The 11,834-nt window shown below is 41.6% G+C and overlaps 1 long non-coding RNA gene across 1 annotated transcript; it reads left to right on the top strand.

Annotated features, from left to right (window-relative positions):
- Positions 1–7,649: 7,649 nt before the first annotated feature.
- LOC139837634 (uncharacterized) lies at positions 7,650–8,962 on the top strand. Its single transcript, XR_011754220.1, has 3 exons — positions 7,650–7,729; positions 8,610–8,685; positions 8,852–8,962. It is a non-coding gene; the product is annotated as an uncharacterized lncRNA (long non-coding RNA).
- Positions 8,963–11,834: the final 2,872 nt, after the last annotated feature.

The following is an 11,834-nucleotide window of genomic DNA, read 5'->3' as shown; positions in this document are numbered from 1 at the left end:
CAAGGATTATGACCAGACCATCAATTACACTCCAGGAAAGGCTAACGTGGTAGCAGATGCCTTAAGTAGAAAGAGTACTGGAGGGTAGAACAAGATATAGTACCAGAATTAAAGAAGGAAATAAGTCAAGCACAGATACAACTCTGGGAGAAGGAAGCTCATGAGGGACTGATACGTCTCCGACGTATCGATAATTTCTTATGTTCCATGCCACATTATTGATGATATCTACATGTTTTATGCATACTTTATGTCATATTTATGCATTTTCCGACACTAACCTATTAACGAGATGCCGAAGAGCCAGTTGCTGTTTTCTGTTGTTTTTGGTTTCAGAAATCCTAGTAAGGAAATATTCTCGGAATTGGACGAAATCAACGCCCAGGGGCCTATTTTCACACGAAGCTTCCAGAAGACCGGAGAGCTAACGAAGTGGGGCCACGAGGCGGCGACACACTAGGGCGGCGCAGCCCAAGCCCTGGCCGCGCCGACCTAGCGTGTGGGCCCCTCGTGACGCCCCTTGACCTCCCCTTCCGCCTACAAATAGCCTCCGTCGCGAAACCCCCAGTACCGAGAGCCACGATACGGAAAACCTTCCAGAGACGCCGCCGCCGCCAATCCCATCTCGGGGGATTCAGGAGATCGCCTCCGGCACCCTGCCGGAGAGGGGATTCATCTCCCGGAGGACTCTACACCGCCATGGTCGCCTCCGGAGTGATGAGTGAGTAGTCTACCCCTGGACTATGGGTCCATAGCAGTAGCTAGATGGTTGTCTTCTCCTTATGTGCTTCATTGTCGGATCTTGTGAGCTGCCGAACATGATCAAGATCATCTATCTGTAATGCTATATGTTGTGTTTGTTGGGATCCGATGAATAGAGAATACTATGTTATGTTGATTATCAATTTATATCTATGTGCTGTTTATGATCTTGCATGCTCTCCGTTATTAGTAGAGGCTCTGGCCAAGTTTTTACTCTTAACTGCAAGAGGGAGTATTTATGCTCGATAGTGGGTTCATGTCTCCGTGAATCTGGGGGAGTGAGAGAAACCTCTAAGATTATGGATGTGCTGTTGCCACTAGGGATAAAACATTGATGCTATGTCCGAGGATGTAGTTATTGATTACATTACGCACCATACTTAATGCAATTGTCTGTTGTTTGCAACTTAATACTGGAAGGGGTTCAGATGATAACCTGAAGGTGGACTTTTTAGGCATAGATGCATGCTGGATAGCGGTCTATGTACTTTGTCGTAATGCCCAATTAAATCTCACAATACTCATCATATCATGTATGTGCTTGGTCATGCCCTCTCTATTTGTCAATTGCCCAACTGTAATTTGTTCACCCAACATGCTATTTATCTTATGGGAGAGACACCACTAGTGAACTGTGGACCCGGTCCATTCTTTACATCTGAAATACAATCTACTGCAATACTTGTTCTACTGTTCTCTGCAAACAATCATCATCCACACTATACATCTAATCCTTCGTTACAGCAAGCCGGTGAGATTGACAACTTCACTGTTTTGTTGGGGCAAAGTACTTTGGTTGTGTTGTGCAGGTTCCACGTTGGCGCCGGAATCCCTGGTGTTGCGCCGCACTACATCTCGCCGCCATCAACCTTCAACGTGCTTCTTGGCTCCTACTGGTTCGATAAACCTTGGTTTCATACTGAGGGAAAACTTGCCGCTGTACGCATCACACCTTCCTCTTGGGGTTCCCAACGGACGCGTGCTGTACGCGTGTCAGGGACTATCAGCTTTACAAGTAGCTGATGAACTAAGTGTAAATTTAAAGAATGAGATTATCATGGGTCAATTGGACGATCCATTCATCGTGGAGGAGATGAGAGGATCGATGAAGGAAGACCATCAAAATTCCACCGAGGAGAGTCTGGATCACTATGGTTCCAGAAAAGGATTTGTGTTCCAGATAATGATGAGATCAAGGAAGTTATACTCAGGGAAGCACATCAAACACCGTACTCAATACATCTAGGAAGTACAAAGATGTACATGGATCTTAAAGAATTGTTCTGGTGGAATAACATGAAAAGAGAGATTGCAAAATACGTGGCAGAATGTCATACATGTCAAAGGGTGAAGGCTGAACACCAAAGTCCGGCAGGACAGTTACAACCTTTACCAATTCCAGAATGGAAGTGGGAAGAGATAGGAATGGATTTCATCACCGGACTACCCATGACAAATAAAAAGAAGGATATGATATGGGTAATCGTGGACCGGTTGACGAAGAGTGCACATTTCTTAGCAGTAAACCAGCAGGACAAAGGAGACAAACTCATCGATCTTTATATCAATGAGATTGTGAGTAAACACGGAGTACCCAAAAAGATAGTGTCAGACCAAGGATCCGTGTTCACATCAGCATTCTGGAAACGACTACATGAAGCTTTAGGATCAAAGTTAGACTATAGCACCGCCTATCATCCTTAGTCGGGAGGACAAACAGAAAGGACAAGTCAGATACTGGAAGATATGCTTAGGGCATGTGCTCTAGATTTCGGAGGATCATGGGAAGAACACTTACCTTTAGCGGAGTTTTCTTACAATAACAACTATCAAAGCAGCATCAAGATGGCACCGTTTGAAGCTCTGTATGGAAGAAAGTGTAGGTCACCTATCTGTTGGTACGAGGCAGGTTCAAGCAAGGAGTTTGATCCAGATTATGTGAAAGAGAAACAACAGATCATTGACATAATCAGGGACATACTGAAGATAGCTCAAAGCCGACAGAAGAGTTATGCAGACCAAAAGAGAAAGACATGGGAGCCAAAAGTTGGAGACATGGTATATCTTAAAGTAAGTCCGATGAAAGGTCTCCAGAGATTCGGAGTGAAGGGGAAGCTTAGCCCTAGATACATCGGTCCTTTCAAGATACTGAGTTAGAACCGAGGATTAGCCTTTGAATTGGATCTACAGGGAAGGTTCGCTCACGTACACAATGTATTCCATGTGTCGCAACTCGGAAGATGTTTAAAGACCCCAGATGAGCCCGTATCCCATGACGAGTTAGATCTGCAGCCAGATCTGACTTGTATAGAGAAACCAGCCAAGATTCTCGAGGAAAATTGGAAACAACTCAGGAATAGAGCTATTAAGTACTGCAAGATTCAGTGGAAGCATCATCCTGAGAAAGAAGCCACCTGGGAGAAGGAAGAAGATCTGAGGAAGTCATACCCAGAACTGTTCAGGTATTACAACCACAACTTTTGGACGAAGTTTTCTTTAAGGGGGAAAGGTTGTAATATCCCAGGTTTAGCGACGATCAAGGGATAGAATTTAGAAAGGGATGTGCATTGCATCGTAAAATCTGGGGGAATTTCACGCTTTTAAAAGAAAACTGCATCGAAGGGGGGACAAGTTTCTCTCTCGACACCTTACAGGGTTAGGGTTTCGAGAGTGCGATAGACTTGGACCTCAATGAACTCAACTAGGGTTTTCAAGAAGAGAGGGGAACATTGCATCTAAATTTAAGTTGCATGATTGAATTCAAATAAGTTATGTTTGAATTTCCGAATTCAAACATTAATTGAATATATCATAATTCAAATTCATTAAAACAAATAGATAAGCAAACATATAAAAGAATATCACATATATTTAAAGCTCATTAGAGAAACTTGAGATTTATTGATTATCACACAATTTACATGTCAATTACAATATTCCAAATGAATTATGAATATTACAACACTTTACAGAAATTACAAGAAATGAAAAGGGAAAATGAAAATTACAAAGATGTTCACATAACTAAACTACTAGCTAGATTTCTTCATGAATTCTTGATCATCAAAGAGATGAAGATCATCTTGATTATCTTCTTTGATCCCTGTAAACAAAAAACACAAGGAAATGAAAAAAAAATTAGGCCAATTGGCAAAGCCACTTGGCAGATTAGTGAAAATAAAGGTTAATTGGTGGATAATACCAAGCCTGCCGAGGAGCCAAGCCAAAGCCCAAGTCCCAACCTGGGAGCATGCACAAGCAGCTCACAAGGAGAGCTGCATGCTCTCCACACACACCTAGCCAGGGGAGGAGAACCCAGCACATGCCTTGCTGTCGAGCAAAGGAGCAAGGACTGGGACAGTATAAAAGCTTTTCACCAGCAAACCCTAGAAATCCATCGACAGGATCTCCAAAGGGTCAGCATAGCAAGAACACAAGAACAGGAAGAACACATAACCAGCAAACCATCCAGAAACAGTTCCACCAAGAACTGCTCACTGTTGATCAAGTCACCATGGAGTAGATAAAGTACAAGCTAGCCAGGAGGAGCAGGGCAAGCCAACAAACCATCCAGAAGCAAACCCTCTACAGCAGCAACTAATCTAGGAGCTGGAGTGAGGTATACACAAATCATCCTGAGCAAAATCATGTTTTTCTCATCAATAAGCATGCCCATGCATCACAGAAGCACAGGAGGGTAGAACCCTATTTGTATCATCATCTGGCTACTAAGCCATTTGGTGCAAGCAAACTGATGAATAGCCAGAAGGAAATCACCAAGGGAACACTAGTGTGTCAGTATGGTGACACTACCAGACAAATCCAACAAGGATTTAATCCTATCTAGCCAGCCAAATCCACCAGCACCTATAGCTAGTTACACCATCAGACAGATAGACAACATAGTGTCTATTTATGTTTTCAACAGCAAAGGCTACTGGAAATCCAATCATGGATTAACCAGAAAGCATTTGAAAGCCACAGCAAAGCCACAGAGGGGGAGCTACCCTTGGACAGCATCAGGATGCTGTCAGGGTCACCTCAAACCCACAAACCATCCAGTAAAGCCATTTCATCATCACCTAGATGGGTTCAGAGTGAGCTAGGGTCCCCAACAATTGTTGGCATCCCTCCAGCTCAAGAAAACTACTCATAAGATTCATTACTGCAAGCAATTCATCTCATTTATCCATTAAATCATGACAAGCTACACAGATAAATGATATACACAAGTGTAACGCCCCACTTTTGCAAACTTGTTTAATTATCCTTATTGCAAAAATTAGGGGGAACAAAAACTTTTTCTTTAGACAAATTAAGATGAATTGCCTTGATCTGTTTGTTAAGATGAATTCCTTTGATCTGTTGGTAGATGTATTGTCTTGTTTTGCTTGTTGAGTTTTGTCTTGAGTACCTCAAAGAACAACACCTCTAGTGGTCAGACATACAACTCACCTAACAAAACACATGTGTGACTTAGGAAAAATTGTTTTCCTTTTTACTACATCAAACTCTTCTTCTGATGGCAACATGTGTGTGCCATCTTGATTTTTCTCTTGGTGGTACAAGATAGCTCAATCATCCTTAATTCAAAACTTGGGATCATCTACCCCTAGCTACATCCCTCTCTTATACCCACTCATCATGGTTGATTCTGAAGCCAAGTCAACAATCTGTTTTGGTAGGCTTATTAGTTCCAGACTTTGGCAATTGACCTCTAAGCACCCACCACTATTATTGGTGATCTCAGTGCATGGATCCCATCTATGCAACACCCTCTTCAACCTCCACGTCCTGCATGTCTCAATCTATCCTTGCAACTCCTATATTCAACTTGATCTCATACCTTATCCAGTGTTTCTGCACTAGATCACTTTCTTTATTTTCACCTCTTGTTTTTATTCAAGTTAAATCTTCACAAAACCAAGAGTGGGAATGATGGGTACATTTTGTAGCCACCATCTACCCTTGAGAACACTTCTCCCTAAATTAAGTTTTCTCTCTCAAAGGTCCTATTGATTTTCCTTCTCTAGTTTTATCACAAAACTACTTCTAGTTTTATTAAATCTTTTCAAAATAATTCTTCAAAGAAAACAAGGAACTGAAATGGGTTTTGTTTTTCTTCCCATTTCTACCAAGTACTGATTTATAAAAACATTACTCTCTATTTGGCTTTCTTTTTAACCAAAAAGCTTGTTTATGGTACCTACACCATTTCTTGTTTTCCCTCTTGCTTATTTTTACATTTGGGAAAAACTCTACTTTACTTGAGAAAGTAAGTAGAATATTTTGAACTCCTATGTTCCAACTAGTTTTCTCTCAACATCTTCAAAATTCCATTTCACTTGAGTTCATTCCCAATTGTCTCTAGACAATTGAGGTGTGTCCCATACCTTTCAATTAAACTCTTTTTCAAATGGCAACTCTTGCACATCTTATGCACATCTCTGATCCACCACATTGTATCCCCTCCATCCTCCAATTTTTGATCAAATGGATGATCATTTGATACTTTCAAATCACTCCCAATTGACCTCTTATTTGAAGAGCAACTTATATTTCATCATACCTATCTCACCCCTCTATTCTTTTCCCTCATCATCTTGACTTCAGGAATTGATGATTTCTGTCAATATATCCATCCCTGTGAGTATTTGGATACTTCACTCACCATCTCTCTTAATCTTGTTCTACCCTTGCCTAAACCACTATCACCACCCCATCTACCTTGGCATGCTCATGCATTGTTCCATGTGGTGAGTCCCAATTCTTTAAACTTTGAATTATAATGTAAACCTCTAATCATCAACTATACCTTGGGAACTATCTTCATCCTAAGTTGGTCTCAACCAAAGTGGTGGAGATTATTCTCATGGCACATGGCACATGTCACCTTCATACTCATTTTTATCTATATGTATCTACTCCTATTTTTATCATTATCAAAGTCACTCATTGAATTATCTTCTCAACATCATACCTTGGTCTATACACATTGATGTTGTGCCTCTCTCTCACATTGCTCACTTGTGCTTGGCAAGAATGGAGCCGGCCATGACAATTTCGGCCAGCCATGTTTCTCCTCACTTTCTTCTCTTGCAAGCATTGCCTCCCAACTACTCCAATCAATAAATGGGCAGCCACCTTCCTTGGCCAATGAAAAAGGAGGCAGCCACCCCTCTCCCTCTATAAATACCCCTTGGCCGGCCACCACCTCCCCCTTTGCTCATTTTCTTCACTCTCCACTCCTTCCTCCACTCCAGCCACTCCCTCCCCTTCTTCTTCCCACGAGCTGCTGCTCCCCCTTGCTCACATGGCCGGCCATGGTCATGGAAAGCACTCCAAGATGCAGTTCCCTCCTCTCCCAAGCTTCCCCTCACCATGAGAGCTTCCCTCTCACTCTCTTCTCCCCTAACCTTTGATGAATCCAGCTCACTTTCTCCTTTCTCCTCTCACTAGATTGGATCTTGATGCAGGTGCATGTTGGTCCAAGCATGGAGAAGGTTGAGCTATCCTCAGATCTGAAGTTCTTGAGCAAAGTTCGTCCAAAACCTTGCAGTAATTTCTGTATCTTGCTGATTCAGATTCTGGTACGAACTTGTAAAATCCGCCAAATCTTGTGTGCAGATCCAAATTGAGTGATTCAAAGTTCCACAGATAGGTATTGAAAATATCTACAACTTGGAGTTGGTCTCATCATCAAGTTCGTTACGGATTTTGCATGGTAAATAAAGTTCTGCAAACATGCATAATCACTGTTTGTTAGATTTCTTCCGTTTTACAAAACCTTTTTGACCAAACTCAACTGTGGGTGAAAGCCCTCTCCAGTACCTTCATTTTTGGCGTTGGTTTCACTTCAAATGACCTACTGAAATTGAAATGGTTCACAGATCAAGATCTGGTCAGATCTGACTTTGTCGAATTAAACCAGGAGCTTGGAAACGAATTTTTGAATGAAACCAGTTGGGTAAGAACCACCTATTCAATGCCTTTCAGATGCAGCTGACCTCATATTTTTATGAGTTGTGTACGATTTGTGGTGAATTAAAGTTATTCTGTGTGTTCTGCAGACATGGTTGTTAGCTTTTAATTCATCAAAAATCCATTTTTGAATCTAATTGAGTGATTCCACTTCTGTAGGATTACTGAATATTTTCTTAATCATCTCAAAGAAGTTTCAAACCTTTATCTGTTCTGCAACTCCATAGTTAAAGCAAATGGTGAAAACATGCAGTAAACTTATCAATCCATTTGTGAGAGTTTCAGAAACAATTTGAACCCAAATCCAATTGTATGCTTCTCTGTTTAATTACCTTTCAAATGCCAGTGGCCTCATATTTTTAGGATTTTTCTGCGATTTATGGCTTACAGATCTTGTTTTCTGTACAGTCAGATTCAAAGAAATTCCTAAAATTGTAGGTTTAATATTTTTGGGTGATTCCAATTGGGTTAGTCTTGTATTAGTACTGGCTATCTAGGAAAAATATTATTAGTCTCTATCCATACATATTTGTTGCTGTTAGTAATGTTTATGTGTGACATGCATTGTCGAAGCAAAACTTTTCGGTTTATTTAAAACCCTTGACCAACTCTTTTAGTAGAGATGGGCAACATTTGTTTTATGCTTGCAAAACAAAACCTCTGCAACCTAACTTTAGCTCTTTTGTTTTGCATAAGTTTTCAAATGATGTGGTATATGGTTTGCTTCCTATTTTTGTATAATGTTAAGTGAGCAAATTAAATTAGGAAAACTGATTTCTACTTTTCCAAAAATGTTTGAAATTATGTTGTGAATGTTTGTGATGCCAAACTAATGCTCTTGTCCTCTTCATGATGTTATCTACCAGGGGATAATTGGTTTATACCATGGTGATAACCGAGAGAGGCAATTGCTAAGTTGTGATGCACTCATGCCTCCACTAGGTAAATAAATGGGGTTTTCTAAATTAAAACTCTTAAACTTGTTTTGTGGTATCTATAGGTCCTTAGTATGTTATACCTTGGATGCATGGTTAGTTGTTGATTGTTGAATGTTGTCTTGTTGATGCAATGTGATTGAGTGTGTTCCTTTTATATTTTCGGGCGATAGATGCGAACAATTCCGGAGAAGAAGAAGAAGTGGAATCGGACGAGGATTTTATTTATATGTGTTGTTGGAATTCTTATGTTGATGGAGTTGAAGAAGTACAGGGACAAATAAGCCAAGGCAAGCCATCTTTTGATCTCTGGTTTGGTGTCTAGATGTCATTCGTTGATGTCCAAAGCACCTTAATTCTATATGTGTTATTCTCTCTATTTATGTCATCTATGTGTGGTTGCTAGTGGAGTACTCCCTAGTGGTGATACTCCACTATTGTCCTTGTGTTTTTGGGATGCATGGCATCATGGTCATGCTATTCCACTTGGTTATCTTGTATGCTCAACATGAGCATGTCTCCTTCCAAGATAGAAACTTACACCACACCCACCACTCTTGTAGTCTAAAGGTATCAATGTCATGATCTTGGCGTTTTCTCAACATTGAGAGAAGTATGCCGTGTACCCTCTGGGAATGTTGGTCGGATAGTGAATCTTCACTACCCGAGGTGTATTTGAGCACCTCAAATCTCAAAGTATAACCCTCTTTGTGTTCTCATAATACATGCTTACCTTAAGCAAGTATGATTCACCCATTACTCCTTCTATACCTTCTATGGCAAGATGACTCTCATCTCGGCCATAGTACAATACTAGTTCAACTCATGAAACTATAGGTTGGGAACCCCTCAAGGCTTACCTTGTTGTAAATGTTTTATGAAAACCTTGGGTAAGTTAACTCTACCCGAGAGAAGGTTTTTGGAAGAGAAAATGTTTGAACAAGGTTGTTCGGGGGAATGTACCTTGGGTAAGTTAACTCTACCCAAGTGTATGTTCTTGGAAAGGAAAATGTTTTGAACAAGGTTGTTCGGAGAAATATGGTGGTTTGTTGGTAAACAAAGGAAGTGTGGGTGAAATGTGTTTTTAAAAAGGAGCACTGCGTATAAGTGTACACCAGCCCAACTTTTATCGCGCAACCACACTACCCTGGTGTGGGATGGGGCTTAGCCCGTAGTTTGTCGAAGCTGGCATGAGACACCTTCACAACTCTCTAGGAGGGTCACGATGACCTCTGACGCCGGGTTGCGCTCTGGAGGAGGCAATACACTGTAGTTGTCTATAGCCGGACGATTACTGAGGGTCTTCTGTCATGGCGCCAGAGATACGCTCAAAAAGGAGGTATGCTGCCGGGGTGCCGGTAAGGGTTAAGCCCGCAGGGAAGGACTCTTGCCAGTGGAGATGGGCGAAAGGTTATGTCCGGGTATCCATCGTGGCATATGTTGTTATGCGGGGATGATGCCCACACGATAGGTATCCGTATAGTTGTGGGAAAAGTGTGCAAACTCTGCAGAGTCAAATCTATTCGAATAGCTGCGTCCGCGGTCATGGACGGGTTGCAAAGGTCTACCTTAACCGGGGCTTGAGTTTTGTTTTGATAAATGCTTTGCAAAGAAAGTGTTGTGTTGGATGTACCGGAAGGGTACGGAAAAAGGGCGTGTGTCGACCATATGGAGATGGTCGTGGAAAAATAAGACCAAGTGGGGAACTTTTTCCTAGTGTTTCATGTAGAGGAACTCTTCTTTAACAAAGATATAGAGATGTCGTAGGTATCTTTTGAAGTATCTTCTTCAATAAAGATATAGGTATGTCACAGTAAATCTCTAGCATTCCCATCAACTGAGATGGACTTATGCTACCTCATCCTCAATAAAGGTATAGATATGTCACAGAACTTCCTCAGCGTCCCCATCAATTGAGATGGCAGCATGCTACCTTTCCTCCTAGATGGTTAGCTACTTGTCCTTGAAACACCTTAGTGTCTGCATCACTTGAGATGTCGGCATGCTATATCCACAAGAGAAACTATTCTTCCTCTCTTGTCTCTTGTAGTTAGCTTTGTTAGCACCTTTCTTGATGGTTTGCGAGTACAATTCCAAATGTACTCACGGCTTTGTCCCTGGCTATTTACTTGGCCAGACTTGGAGGAACACGACGGATGAAGAAGGAGTTGGCGACGTCTATGCGAGCTAGGAACGTCTTCCCAGTCAGTTGCCTGTATGTTATGGTAGATGACTTGGGTACTGCGCTGCTGAAGTGATGATGCTACTCTGATGTTTAGTTAGGCCCTTCGAGGCTATTATGTAAGTATCGGTCATGTGACCATGTTGTAATTTTCTTATTCCGCTTTGTAATGGATGGTGTAATTTGATATCAGTTCGGTTATGTGTTCACGGCGCACTGATCATGGGATCGTGAACTGTATACATAACAGGAAATTTCGGACAGCTAGTCTGGGGTCCCCACAACAAGATAACCATGCACTGGATCCTTGCAGATGATCCAATGGATCATTGCAAGCAATAGCAATGGCTTGAGCAAGCAGCAGTATGCACCAGCACAGGCCAGGGTGTCACACAGACACAAGGAAGAGAAACAGTGAGACATAAACATGGAACAACAGCCATTAACAAGCAACTGATGATCATATGATCATCAGGGACTTGCTAGAGCATGATAGAGCATGTTAAAGCCAAGCCTAGCACCAACACATTAACCATATGAACTAAACAGCCACAGAACATGAACAATTGCATCACTAGATAATCAAATAAACTAAATAAAATTGTATCCAGAAGCACACCATCAAAAGATGAAGCTATCTAGCCCACAACCAAGCTCAATGGAGCACTACCATGAATTATAACTCATTGAGCAGCACACCGGAGGTACTGGTCCTTGCATAAAGCAAGGATTACCTACAGTAATCAAGCCAGAGACAGAAAGTATGAATACACATGAGAGTCTAGCAGCAGCAATGAATGGAGCAACATGGCAGGCCATGAGCATCACAGTATGCTCATGAGCAATTACACAGAGTCATAGCATCAGTAGTGGCAAGAGCACAAGCATAGACTAGAGAAAGAAGGGCAACCACACATGCATGGTAATAGAGCTAGGTCATGGCTAGTAGAGCAGCAGCAGCAGCAACAGCTAGC

The sequence above is a fragment of the Lolium perenne genome, chromosome 3 (genome assembly GCF_019359855.2).
Source record: "Lolium perenne isolate Kyuss_39 chromosome 3, Kyuss_2.0, whole genome shotgun sequence".
NCBI lineage: Eukaryota > Viridiplantae > Streptophyta > Magnoliopsida > Poales > Poaceae > Lolium > Lolium perenne.
Note: the sequence above shows the minus strand (reverse complement) of the source record. Positions and strands in the feature narration are given on the sequence as shown.